A 14,000-nucleotide genomic window follows, 5' to 3' on the forward strand; every position below is an offset into this window, starting at 1 on the left:
CACGGGTCCCAAAATTACAATTTGTCCCCTCGGCGCCAGATTTAATGAATAGTAATTAGCTATCCCCTTACTGATATCTCATCAATGATTTAAATCACACCGGCCGTCGCCGGTTCGTTACTACATATGTTCACATACACTGTTCTTTCGACTCGTCAGCAAATTATAAATTTACACAAGAATTCATACTTACTCGGAAAAAAAACTGATCAAAATTTGGACAGACTATACGACAATATGCAAAGTTTGATTTAACAGGCTTTGCCTACCTTTTTATGGTGCACCTTGAGATCAGTTTTCCGAGTTGAGCAGAATTGTTGTCCTCCCCCGAAAGTCTTCACCCGTCCTCCGTGAACCGTCCTTTCACCAACTCGCCCTCTCACACCCAAATCAACTCACTTCGACTGGATCGTTAGTAAACTATCCTCTGCCTACCAAGTTCTGTTAGAAATTAGATATGTAGACGGGCGAGTCGGTCAAGGATCGATTCAGACAAGGTGGTAAATTGTATGACAAGCGACAGTTTATTCAGAGTGAAGATATCTAGAACAGCGTAAATACGGCTCTCCCGCTGGTTCGTACGGAACTGCAGGCAAAGAGGCCGTTACAATCAATACACCACTTATATATAGAACAGAAAGTAGGTTGATTCTGGAAGATCGGATCTTTGGATTGGTTCAGCTGGGGTGTAGTCTATAGTCTTCCGCCATTGGCTCAGTTGTCTGTCCGTCATCGTAGAATCCTCTTCGGGCACACAATGTTCAGCTACAAAGGAGATTATGTGTGTGCGCGCTGGTTTTGGCAATTAGTGTAATGCGGGAGCTATCCTGTAGGGGACCCCATAGGCTTTACTTTGAGTTGTAGCCCTGTATTAACAATAGTTTGGTCACCTATATGAGAAATAGCATTTCTCTACATCTGTTTACAATGACGACATTTCAAAAATGCTACTCAATGTCCGGAGAAATTATGATAGCTCGGACAGATAACGTCAGATAACAAGCAATAAACATGACTAAATATACATGTTCTACATATAGTTACAAAGATACACTTCTTCTTAATACAACCGCTGTGTTACATTTATTTTTAACGTTACAGAATTCGTTCACTAGTCTATGCTATGAGTCGGCGCTCAGATATTAGCAGTGTCTCCTCTACGTTTGGAGTCCACAGAAACCCAAAATAACCACATAAATATTCCCTTACCTTTGATGTTCTTCGATCAGAAGACGTAGAAGGAGTCATACTTACCCAATACATCGTTTGGTTTCAAGTTGTGCGTCTTTGTATTAGCATATGCTAACAGCTTCAGCTGAAATGCACCCAAAATAACTTCTGCTCCTTCTGGTCCCGCACTCTTGCGCAATCAAACTTCAAAATTACATATTATATGTCGACTAAACTGGTCAAACTAAGTGCAGAATCGAGCAAAATGATGTTTTTATCATGTAAAACAATGATAATCGCAAACAAACGAACCGGCTTCAATTGGTGTCTATTGGAAAAGAACGTTCCCCAAATCGGCCGCGCGCAATAGAGTGCATGTATGTGAGAGTGAACCGGGCATTTTCGCCCGCCAAAGGATGAGGGAGCGCGAAATTCAAACAATGAACGTGCCAATTGAAAGCAGACATCGCGCTGAACAAATACATACTGTTCCCAGATCGGTAGCTGCCTGGGAAGGGTGGGGGCGATGACGTCAAAGTTGACCCAACTTTTCTCTTGACAAGAGAGAGTTTGGGAGAAAGGCTGCCCTGAGAGTTCTGCTTTACATACAGACATAATTTAAACGGTTTTAGAAACTTTAGAGTGTTTTCTATTCAATAATTATTATTATATGCATATATTAGCAATTTTGGAAAAAAATATTTTCAGTTTACTATGGGCACGCACTTCCTCCAACGGGGGCAGTATTGAGCCATAAGCTCAAGAGGTTAAGAATCCAAACATTATGCTGTTGATTTTATGTGCATTTTAAATTTACATGTACAGTACCTTTCACCACATTTACATTTACAGTACCTTTCACCACATTTACATTTACAGTAACTTTCACCACATTTACAGTACCTTTCACCACATTTACATTTACAGTACCTTTCACCACATTTACAGTACCTTTCACCACATTTACAGTACCTTTCACCACATTTACAGTACCTTTCACCACATTTACAGTACCTTTCACCACATTTACAGTACCTTTCACCACATTTACAGTACCTTTCACCACATTTACAGTACCTTTCACCACATTTACAGTACCTTTCACCACATTTACATTTACAGTACCTTTCACCACATTTACAGTACCTTTCACCACATTTACAGTACCTTTCACCACATTTACATTTACAGTAACTTTCACCACATTTACAGTACCTTTCACCACATTTACATTTACAGTACCTTTCACCACATTTACAGTACCTTTCACCACATTTACAGTACCTTTCACCACATTTACATTTACAGTACCTTTCACCACATTTACATGTACAGTACCTTTCACCACATTTACATTTACAGTACCTTTCACCACATTTACATTTACAGTACCTTTCACCACATTTACAGTACCTTTCACCACATTTACAGTACCTTTCACCACATTTACATTACCTTTCACCACATTTACAGTACCTTTCACCACATTTACATTTACAGTACCTTTCACCACATTTACATTTACAGTACCTTTCACCACATTTACAGTACCTTTCACCACATTTACAGTACCTTTCACCACATTTACATTTACAGTACCTTTCACCACATTTACATTTACAGTACCTTTCACCACATTTACAGTACCTTTCACCACATTTACAGTACCTTTCACCACATTTACATTACCTTTCACCACATTTACAGTACCTTTCACCACATTTACATTTACAGTACCTTTCACCACATTTACAGTACCTTTCACCACATTTACAGTACCTTTCACCACATTTACATTTACAGTACCTTTCACCACATTTACAGTACCTTTCACCACATTTACATTTACAGTACCTTTCACCACATTTACAGTACCTTTCACCACATTTACATTTACAGTACCTTTCACCACATTTACATTTACAGTAACTTTCACCACATTTACATTTACCTTTCACCACATTTACATTTACAGTACCTTTCACCACATTTACAGTACCTTTCACCACATTTACATTTGCAGTACCTTTCACCACATTTACAGTACCTTTCACCACATTTACAGTACCTTTCACCACATTTACATTTGCAGTACCTTTCACCACATTTACAGTACCTTTCACCACATTTACAGTACCTTTCACCACATTTACAGTACCTTTCACCACATTTACAGTACCTTTCACCACATTTACATTTACCTTTCACCACATTTACAGTACCTTTCACCACATTTACAGTACCTTTCACCACATTTACATTTACAGTACCTTTCACCACATTTACATTTACCTTTCACCACATTTACATTTACAGTACCTTTCACCACATTTACAGTACCTTTCACCACATTTACATTTACAGTACCTTTCACCACATTTACATTTACAGTACCTTTCACCACATTTACATTTACAGTACCTTTCACCACATTTACATTTACCTTTCACCACATTTACATTTACAGTACCTTTCACCACATTTACATTTACAGTACCTTTCACCACATTTACATTTACCTTTCACCACATTTACATTTACAGTACCTTTCACCACATTTACAGTACCTTTCACCACATTTACATTTACAGTACCTTTCACCACATTTACATTTACCTTTCACCACATTTACATTTACAGTACCTTTCACCACATTTACATTTACAGTACCTTTCACCACATTTACAGTACCTTTCACCACATTTACATTTGCAGTACCTTTCACCACATTTACAGTACCTTTCACCACATTTACAGTACCTTTCACCACATTTACATTTGCAGTACCTTTCACCACATTTACAGTACCTTTCACCACATTTACAGTACCTTTCACCACATTTACAGTACCTTTCACCACATTTACAGTACCTTTCACCACATTTACATTTACCTTTCACCACATTTACAGTACCTTTCACCACATTTACAGTACCTTTCACCACATTTACAGTACCTTTCACCACATTTACAGTACCTTTCACCACATTTACAGTACCTTTCACCACATTTACATGTACCTTTCACCACATTTACAGTACCTTTCACCACATTTACAGTACCTTTCACCACATTTACAGTACCTTTCACCACATTTACAGTACCTTTCACCACATTTACAGTACCTTTCACCACATTTACATTTACAGTACCTTTCACCACATTTACATTTACAGTACCTTTCACCACATTTACAGTACCTTTCACCACATTTACAGTACCTTTCACCACATTTACAGTACCTTTCACCACATTTACAGTACCTTTCACCACATTTACAGTACCTTTCACCACATTTACAGTACCTTTCACCACATTTACAGTACCTTTCACCACATTTACAGTACCTTTCACCACATTTTTTGATAATGAAACCTGGAAATACTCTGGATACATTCAGTAACATAAGAATATTCATGGAAATATCTGTCACTCCCTGGCCGTAGTTATCTGTGTTTTCTTTATTATTTTGGTTAGGTCAGGGTGTGACAAGGGTGATTTATTGTGTTTCGTCTTGTCTATGGGTTTATTAGATTCATGGGGTTGTGTTCAGTTTAGTTGTCTAGGTAAGTCTATGGTTGCCGAGAGTGGTTCTCAATCAGAAGCAGGTGTTTATCGTTGTCTCTGATTGGGAACCATATGTAGGCAGCCATATTCTTTGGGTATTTTGGTGGATGATTGTTTCCTGTCTTTGTGTTTTCTGCACCAGTTTAGGCTGTTACGGTTTTCACGTTTATTGTTTTGTATTATGTTCATGTTGAGTTTTCTTATTAAAAACATGAACTATAACCATGCTGCGTTTTGGTCCGTCTCTCCTTCCCAGGAAGAAAGCTGTGACAAGATCATCCATTATTTGAAAGCCTGTTCTATGACAACATGGCTAGCTAAGTTATAAAATACAATCTTACAGTCTTAGTCTTTCACAAGGAAATTCAAATACGCTGATCATCATTTTTGTGTGCATAAACTCTTAGTATAGAAGGTGATATCTAGGACCTAAAACGTTATTTGGCTGTCCCCATAGGAAAACCAAATCAAATGTTATTTGTCACATGCACCGAATACAACAAGTGTAGACCGTACAGTGAAATACTTACTTACAAAACCTTAACCAACATTGCAGTTTTTAGAAAAATACAAAAATATATAAATTAAAGTTATTAATAATTAAAGAGCAGCAGTAAAATTACAATAGCAAGGCTATATACAGGGATACCGGTACAGAGTCAATGTGTGGGGACACCGGTAAATTGAGGTAATTGAGGTAATATGTACCTGTAGAGTTATTAAAGTGACTATGCATAGATAATAGCAGCAGTATAAGGGGAGGGGGCAATGCAAATAGTCTGGGTAGCCATTTGTCTAGATGTTCAGGAGTCTTATTGCTTGGGGGTAGATGCTGATTTGAAGCCTCTTGGACCTAGACTTGGCACTCCGGTACCGCTTGTCATGCCTGTATCAGAAAGAACAGTCTATGACTAGATTGGCTGGAGTCTTTAATAATTTTTAGGGTCTTCCTCTGACACCGCCTGGTATAGAGGTCCAGGATGGCAGGAAACTTGGCCCCAGTGATGTACTGGGCCATACGCACTACCCTCTGTAGTGCCCATCACGATGCTCTCGATGGTGCAGCTGTAGAACCTTTTGAAGATCTGAGGACCCACGACAAATCTTTTCAGTCTTCTGAGGGGAATAGGTTTTGCTGTGCCCTCTTCACCACTGTCTTCACGGTGTGCTTGGAGCTGAAAATCAAGCTTGTGACTCTACAAACTGGTTGGATGCATTTGCAGTTGGTTTTGGTTGTGTTTCAGATTATTTTGTGCCCAATAGAAATTAAATGGTAAATAGTGTGTCATTTTGGAGTCGCTTTTATTGTAAATAAGAATAGAATATGTTTCTAAACACTTCTACATTAATGTGGATGTTACCATGATTAGGAATAATCCTGAATGAATTGTGAATAATGATGAGAGAGAGAGACATGCTAATCTCCCTTTTATTGGTAATGATTAATACCACTTACAATTACTGTACCAGTCCAAAATTTGGACACACCTACTCATTCAAGGGTTTTTTTATTTATTTTTGCTTGTTTGGAGGTTAGATAGCACAGTGTCCAATGACGGGCCGAAAGTATATAGAATGGTGTCGTCTGCGTAGAGGTGGATCAGGGAATCGCCCGCAGCAAGAGCAACATCATTGATATACACAGAGAAAAGAGTCGGCCCGAGAATTGAACCCTGTGGCACCCCCATAGAGACTGCCAGAGGACCGGACAGCATGCCCTCCGATTTGACACACTGAACTCTGTCTGCAAAGTAATTGGTGAACCAGGCAAGGCAGTCATCCGAAAAACCGAGGCTACTGAGTAGAATAATAATAAAGACCTCAAAACTATTACATATAAATAACAATATGCATGTAAATAAAGAAAAACCCTGGAATGTATGAACTTTTGACTGGTACTGTATTTCCTACGCTCCACCGGCACATGCATGCTACCTGGGGCGGCAGGGTAGCCTAGTGGTTAGAGTGTTGGACTAGTAACCAAAAGGTTGCAAGATTGAATCCCTGAGCTGACTAGGTAAAAATCTGTCCTTCTGCCCCTGAACAAGGCAGTTAACCCACTGTTCCGAGGCCGTCATTGAAAATAAGAGTTTGTTCTTACTAACCTCTTGAAACTAGGGGGCACCATTTTCATTTTTGGAAAAATAACGTTCCCAAAGTAAACAGGCTATTTTGTCAGGACAAGATGCTAGGATACGCATATAATTGACAGTTTAGGGTAGAAAACACTCTAAAGTTTCCAAAACTGTAAATATTGTCTGTGAGTATAACAGAACTGATATTGCCTGAGAAAAATCCAATCAGGAAGGGACTCTTATTTAGAAGGCTCTGCGTTCCTATGCGTCCCTATTGAGCAGTGAATGAGATATCAACCAGATTACTTTTTCTATGTCTTCCCTAATGTGTCTAGCGTCACAATACATAGTTTCAGGCTTTTATTTTTATAAAGGAGCGTGAACGACAACATTGCATCAGTGGTAAGCTGGTGGCTCTCAGAGTGATTTGTGCGTAATAGACAAAGGCGGCCATTGTTTCTCTCTTTCCTACTAAGAAGCCACCTGTCCCGGTTGATATATTATCGAATAGATATTTGAAAAACACCTTGAGGATTGATTATAAAAACGTTTGCCATGTTTCTGTCGATATTATGGATCTAATTTGGAATATTTTCGGCGTTGTCGTGACAGCAGTTTCCGTGGATTTCTCAACCAAGCGTGAAGTACAAACTGAGGTATTTCGGCTATAAAAATCATCTTTATGGGACAAAATTAACATTTTGCTGTCTAACTGGGAGTCTCTTGAGTGAAAACATCCGAAGCTCATCAAAGGTAAACAATTGAATTTGATTGCTTTTCTGATTTTTGTGACCAAGTTGCCAACTGCTAGCTGGACACAATGCTATGCTAGGCTATCGATAAACTTACACAAATGCTTGTCTTGCTTTGGCTTTAAAGCATAATTTCAAAATCTGAGATGACAAGGTGATTAACAAAAGGCTAAGCTGTGTATCACTATATTTCACTTGTGATTTCATGAATATGAATATTTTCTCGTGATATTTTTTTGTCCGTTGCGTTACGCTAATTAGTGTCAGTTGATGACATTCTCCCGGATCCGGTTCTAAGAGGTTTTAACTTGTTAATGTTAAATAAATTGAAATAAATGTATAATAACCCTGTTATAAGTAAAGGTAAGACAAATATTTAAAAAACATTCATGTGTGAAGATATTAGAGATTACCAGAGAGTCAAATATTCCAGAGAAATGTTCTGTGATTGGTACAATCTACAGGCCTTTGTTCAATGCTGAAAGTTATAATTTTCCATATTTTTATCCACCCCTCTATCCTGGAAGTGGTATGGAGGTGAAGGGGCTGCCACTTCATCACTCCACCGGTCATCATTTCCTTCCTCCCTCCCTCCAGGGTCCAGATGTGGAGACAGGAGAAGGAGGAGACTGCCAGGGAGGCACTCCTTATGGCCATTTTAAAGGCCATGTTTAAAGAAGTAGTTTTATGTGTTTTGTATGTACTTTATTTATAGCTATTCATTTATACATTTTCTACTGTTTCTGGTAAGTCCTTTATTTAAACCCAAAGTGGAGTTCTGTTTTTTTTTTGAAAATTGTTCTTGTTTGTAATAATCATAAACAAACTGGCAGGTTCCCTAACGCCTGGTTCGCATTTAATGCTCTCATATATGTAGGAGGAAATAATTGATGTTTGGCCTTGAAAACATGATGGAAAGGGCAGTGGAAACACTGACAGGATGTATGATGTTGATATCCTGTCTCACATTGAACCAGAGAAGTCTTATGTGCTTTGGTTTCTTTCTTTTTTATCCAATCGGATTAACACTTCAAACAGCTTACCTGACCATTTGGAGGCGTCCTCATGGGGCTTGGCCCACTTTTGGGATTGGGGACCCTCGTTGCGGGACCCGGACTGGGCACCCTCGTTCTATGTTCAGGCTCAGGACTGGAGGGCGTCGCTGGAGGGAGGAGACGCAGAGACAGCCTGGTGCGCGGGGCTGCCACAGGGCGCACCAGGCTGGGGAGACCTACAGGAGGCCTGGTGCGTAGAGGTGGCACAGGATGAACCGGGCTGTGGGGGAGCACTGGAGCTCTGGTGCGCAGCCTTGGCACCACTCCTCCAGGCTGAATGACCACTTTAGCCCGGCCCCTCCAGAGTCATAAAAAGCTCTTTAAGGTCTTGGCGTGACAACATGTCACCAGTGAAAGTTGCACAACCTGGCTTTTGGTGATAAACTTCCTATGTAGAAACTCTGTTACTCATGTTTTTCATTTGATTTGATTTAAAAACCAAGTCGCCCCTTCTCACAGTCACGGCCGTGGAAAGAAGTGACCAAAGTGCAGCGTTTTTTAAATTTAAATTTTTAAAAAATGTCACCAACAAAACAACAAACGATGACACAACCATGAAGCTGACAGGGCTATAGTGTCACGAATTATAGTCAACTACCCACACTGAAAGGTGGGAAAGGGCTGCCTAAGTATGATTCCCAATCAGAGACAACGATAGACAGCTGTTCCTGATTGAGAACCACACCCGGCCTAAACATAGAAAAAAAGAAACATAGAAAACGAAACATAGAATGCCCACCCCACATCACACCCTCTGACCTAACCAAATAGAGAAATAAAACGTCTCTCTAAGGTCAGGGCGTGACACAAGGCTTTCATTTGTCTGCCCAATGCAATCGCGAATTAGTCAATAGTCAAGACTGTCGATACAGCGTTAATGATTTTAACATTGATGAAAAAAAAGCTGCTTTGGACCTTCAAATCTCCCCTCTCTTCTCTCTCCCATTCACCTCTCGTACCCTCTCTTCTCTCTCTCCCCTTCACCTCTCATACCCTCCCCCCTCTCTCTCTCTCTCTCCCCTCTCCCCTCTCACCTCTCAACCCCTCTCTCTCTCTCTCTCTCTCTCTCTCTCTCTCTCTCTCACCTCTCTTACCCTCGCCCCTCTCTTCTCTTCTCTCTCCCCCTCACCCCTCTCTCCCCTCTCCCTTCTCAGGAGGTTCATCTTTCCATGGTGACATCACCCTGCAGTAAATTGTTAATAAACCAATGTCAAAGATTTCCAAACCTCTCTGCCAACAACAGTTTTCCACTGAGAAAGTCATAGAACAATTATTGCTTGAAAAAAAAGCTGCTTTGTACCTTCAAACTCTCTCCCCTTCTCCTCTCATACCCTCTCCTCTCTCTCTCTCCCCCTTCTCCTCTCATACCCTCTCCTCTCTCTCTCTCCCCCTTCTCCTCTCATACCCTCTCCTCTCTCTCTCTCTCCCCCTTCTCCTCTCATTCCCTCTCCTCTCTCTCTCTCCCCTTCTCCTCTCATACCCTCTCCTCTCTCTCTCCCCCTTCTCCTCTCATACCCTCTCCTCTCTCTCTCTCTCTCTCCCCCTTCTCCTCTCATACCCTCTCCCCTCTCTCCAATCTCTCCCCCTCACCTCCCATACCCCCTCTTCTCTCTCCCCTTCACCTCTCATACACTCTCCAATCTCTCCCCTTCTCCTCTCATACCCTCTCCCCTCTCTCCCCTTCTCCTCTCATACCCTCACCCCCTTCTCCTCTCATACCCTCTCCCCTCTCTCCCCCTCTCCCATTCTCCTCTCATACCCTCTCCCCCTTCTCCTCTCATACCCTCTCCCCTCACTCCCCTTCTCCTCTCATACCCTTTCCTCTCTCTCTCCCCCTTCTCCTCTCATACCCTCTCCCCTCTCTCCAATCTCTCCCCCTCACCTCTCACACCCTCTCTTCTCTCTCCCCTTCACCTCTCATACCCTCTCCAATCTCTCCCCTTCTCCTCTCATACCCTCTCCCCTCTCTCCCCTTCTCCTCTCATACCCTCTCCCCCTTCTCCTCTCATACCCTCTCCCCTCTCTCCCCTTCTCCTCTCATACCCTCTCTCCCCTTCACCTCTCATACCCTCTCCCCTCTCTCCAATCTCTCCCCTTCTCCTCTCATACCCTCTCCCCTCTCTCCAATCTCTCCCCTTCACCTCTCATACCCTCTCCCCTCTCTCCAATCTCTACCCTTCTCCTCTCATACCCTCTCCCCTCTCTTCTCTCTCTTTCCCCTTCACCTCTCATACCCTCTCTCCAATCTCTCCCCCTTCTCCTCTCATACCCTCTCCCCTCTCTTTCTCTCTCCCCTTCACCTCTCATACCCTCTCCCCTCCCTCTCCCTCCCCCAGACCTCTCATACCCTTTTCTCTCTTCTCTCTCTCTCCCCTTCACCTCTCATACCCTCTCCCCTCTCTTCTCTCTCTCCCTTCACCTCTCATACCCTCTCCCCTCTCTCTCTCTCCCCTTCACCTCTCATACCCTCTCCCCTCCCCTCTCTCTCCCCCAGACCTCTCATACCCTTTTCTCTCTTTTCTCTCTCTCTCCCCTTCACCTCTCATACCCTCTCCCCTCTCTTCTCTCTCTCTCCCCTTCACCTCTCATACCCTCTCCCCTCTCTTCTCTCTCGCTCCCCTTCACCTCTCATACCCTCATATCCTTCCACTCCCTTCTCTTTCTCTCTCTCCCCCTCACCTCTCATACCCTCTCCAATCCCTTCTCCCCCACCTCTCATACCCTCTCCCCTCCCTGCCTCTCTCTCTCTCTCCCCCTAAATGCTCATACCCCCTCCCTCCTTTCTCTCTCTCTCCCTTCCCTCACCTCTCATATTGCTGAAACCTAAACTAAAGACCTCGGATTAAAAGCTGACAGTGTTTCTTTTTACTTTTATTTTATTTTGAATCCTGCGTCTCTGTTGGGCTTTATGTCTGTGAGCACTGCTATCTGTCTCGGGATCCTGCAAGATTCCATATAGGGGGAGAGACACTCAACTTCGTTGCTCCAGAGCCTTTCCGTTCACCTTCACACAGGTAACAGGTTGGCTACAGTAGAGTTATACCTGGAGGAGAGCAGGCTGGACAGGTAACAGGTTGGCTACAGTAGAGTTATACCTGGAGGAGAGCAGGCTGGACAGGTAACAGGTTGGCTACAGTAGAGTTATACCTGGAGGAGAGCAGGCTGGACAGGTAACTGGTTGGCTACAGTAGAGTTATACCTGGAGGAGAGCAGGCTGGACAGGTAACAGGTTGGCTACAGTAGAGTTATACCTGGAGGAGAGCAGGCTGGACAGGTAACAGGTTGACTACAGTAGAGTTATACCTGGAGGAGAGCAGGCTGGACAGGTAACAGGTTGGCTACAGTAGAGTTATACCTGGAGGAGAGCAGGCTGGACAGGTAACAGGTTGACTACAGTAGAGTTATACCTGGAGGAGAGCAGGCTGGACAGGTAACAGGTTGACTACAGTAGAGTTATACCTGGAGGAGAGCAGGCTGGACAGGTAACAGGTTGACTACAGTAGAGTTATACCTGGAGGAGAGCGGTCTCAAATGGAGGTCGCTATTAAACGCTTCCTACGTTCCAGGACCATGTGGATCTGTGTTTACCTTGCTTTGTTCCAGGACCATGTGGACCACGCTGACCGCGTGCAGTAGCTACTCTTAGCAAGTAGCAAACCTACATAAACTACTGGGGAACCACGCCCACCTACTGTTTCTGTTACTTCCACCCCAGTAGCCGCTCTGGTCTGGTGGAAGTTTCGCCACCGTGTCGGCTCTCCACAGCTGACTGGCCAGTGCTAGGCAGGGTTCCATCCTCGGAGGATGCCGTGGAAGTCGAAGAAGGTGTCCTCTGGCAATGGGGGTCTCCATGGAGATGTGGAGCCTGGAACTGATACTGACCAGGAAAAGCTTTGCCACCCTGGATCCAGAGGTTCCAGCTCCTTCGTCCTTGGTGGCTTCCCAATCTAGATCTGATCCGGAGGTACCTGTGTCTTCGTCCTCGGCTCTGTCTCCCTCTCCGGTGGCTTCTACATCGGGTTCAGATCCTCAGAGATCCCAGCCTCAGACCATGAGGCTGCCTGAGAGATCGGCCCATTCAACATCACCAGCTGTCATCATAGGCAGCTCTATGGTGAGAAACATTGCGGTTCCCGAGGCAAAAACTCTGTGCTACCCAGGAGCACAAGTACAGGACATAACAAGGCTGCTTCAGACTGTTCTACCACAGATGCTGGGAGCTGACACTGTCGTAGTCCATGTGGGGTCAAAAGACATCAGGAGGGTTAGCTCAGAACATTTTGAAAATGGATTTTAAAGAACTGATTTTAGCATTTAAAGACTACAAAAAACTGCCACTGTAGGTCTGCTGGAGTCACTTTCATTGATAACTTTGACACCTTCTGGAAACAGAAGATACTCTACAGGAATGTCGGAGTCCATCCAAATAATTTGTGGCTCCTGGACTCTGTCCACGCATTTCAAGACTGAGTTGAAACAATGACTGGTAAATGATCCAAGAACAGCTCAGTTAATCCCCACCAATGTGACAATGAGTCGTCATAATGCTGCATTAAATGTACATGATCTTAGGGGCATTGGCAAACACAATGAAGGTCATTTAGTTTATGTACACTAATTTCACCAAATATGTCTGTGTATCCTACAGCTACAGCTATAGAGCAGAGTTACACTGTTAGCACTGAGGCGCTGTGCAATAGTAGGACGACCCCTTTATGCAGCTCACCCTGCAACCATCAGCTCCAACGTAAATAACATGAGCATGTCTACCTCTGATAAGCTTCCCAGTAAAGCATTAAAAACAATCAAGCAACCCAGAAAAGTGCTAAAAAATAGCCCATATTAACATGTTTAGCCTGAGAAACAAGGTCCATGAAGTCAATAACTTGCTAGTAACAGATGACATTCATGTTCTGACTATCTCTGAAACTCTCTTAGATGATACCTTTGATGATACAGTGGAAGCAATACATGGTTATAACATCTACTGAAAAGACAGAAATGCCAACGGAGGCGGTGTTGCTGTCTATATTCAGAACCACATTCCTGTAAAGCTTAGAGACGATCTAATGTTAAATATTGTTGAAGTGATATGGCTACAGGTTCATCTGACTCACCTGAAGCCTGTTCTGGTGGGAAGCTGCTGTAGACCACCAAGTGCTAACAGTCAGTATCTGGATAATGTGTGTGAAATGCTTGATAATGTGTGTGATAAAAAAATGATTTAATACGTTTAGAATACGTCTGTAACATAAGAAAAATGGAAAAAGTCAAGGGGTCTGAATACTTTCTGAATGCCCTGTATATATGACCAACTTTTAGAAAGGCCATGTTACTGCTGCAGTCCATTTATTCAAATTCTATTTTGAGAAGTTCAGTTA

Source organism: Oncorhynchus tshawytscha, unplaced genomic scaffold (genome assembly GCF_018296145.1).
Source record: "Oncorhynchus tshawytscha isolate Ot180627B unplaced genomic scaffold, Otsh_v2.0 Un_contig_622_pilon_pilon, whole genome shotgun sequence".
Lineage (NCBI taxonomy): Eukaryota > Metazoa > Chordata > Actinopteri > Salmoniformes > Salmonidae > Oncorhynchus > Oncorhynchus tshawytscha.